We start from the raw sequence: 1,233 nt of genomic DNA, 5'->3' as shown, positions 1-1,233 counted from the left end.
AGGCCCCTCCCTCTCTGATGTATCAGATAGTATGATGATGCAGGTAGGCCCCTCCTCCCCTCTCTCTGATGTATCAGATAGTATGATGATGCAGGTAGGCCACTCCCCTCTCTGATGTATCAGATAGTATGATGATGCAGGTAGGCCCCTCCCTCTCTGATGTATCAGATAGTATGATGATGCAGGTAGGCCCCTCCCTCTCTGATGTATCAGATAGTATGATGATGCAGGTAGGCCCCTCCCTCTCTGATGTATCAGAAAGTATGATGATGCAGGTAGGCCACCCTCTCTGATGTATCAGATAGTATGATGAAGCAGGTAGGCCCCTCCCTCTCTGATGATCAGATAGTATGATGAAGCAGGTAGGCCCCTCCCTCTCTGATGTATCAGATAGTATGATGAAGCAGGTAGGCCCCTCCCTCTCCCTCCTCTCTGATGTATCAGATAGTATGATGATGCAGGTAGGGCCCCTCCCTCCCTCCTCTCTGATGTATCAGATAGTATGATGATGCAGGTAGGCCCCTCCCTCTCTGATGTATCAGATAGTATGATGAAGCAGGTAGGCCCCTCCCTCTCTGATGTATCAGATAGTATGATGAAGCAGGTAGGCCCCTCCCTCTCTGATGTATCAGATAGTATGATGAAGCAGGTAGGCCCCTCCCTCTCCTCCTCTCTGATGTATCAGATAGTATGATGATGCAGGTAGGCCCCTCCCTCTCTGATGTATCAGATAGTATGATGAAGCAGGTAGGCCCCTCCTCTCTGATGTATCAGATAGTATGATGATGCAGGTAGGCCCCTCCCTCTCTGATGTATCAGATAGTATGATGATGCAGGTAGGCCCCTCCTCTCCCTCCCTCTCTGATGTATCAGATAGTATGATGATGCAGGTAGGCCCCTCCTCTACCTCTCTCTCTGATGTATCAGATAGTATGATGATGCAGGTAGGCCCCTCCCTCTCTGATGTATCAGATAGTATGATTATGCAGGTAGGCCCCTCCCTCTCTGATGTATCAGATAGTATGATGATGCAGGTAGGCCCCTCCCTCTCTGATGATGTATCAGAAAGTATGATGATGCAGGTAGGACTCCCCCTCTGATGTATCAGATAGTATGATGATGCAGGTAGGCCCCTCCCTCTCTGATGTATCAGATAGTATGATTATGCAGGTAGGCCCCTCCCTCTCTGATGTATCAGATAGTATGATGATGCAGGTAGGCCCCTCCCTCTCT

The sequence above is a fragment of the Oncorhynchus masou genome, unplaced genomic scaffold (genome assembly GCF_036934945.1).
Source record: "Oncorhynchus masou masou isolate Uvic2021 unplaced genomic scaffold, UVic_Omas_1.1 unplaced_scaffold_1497, whole genome shotgun sequence".
Lineage (NCBI taxonomy): Eukaryota > Metazoa > Chordata > Actinopteri > Salmoniformes > Salmonidae > Oncorhynchus > Oncorhynchus masou.
The sequence above is the reverse complement of the archived record's forward strand: the minus strand, read 5'-3'. Positions refer to the sequence as shown.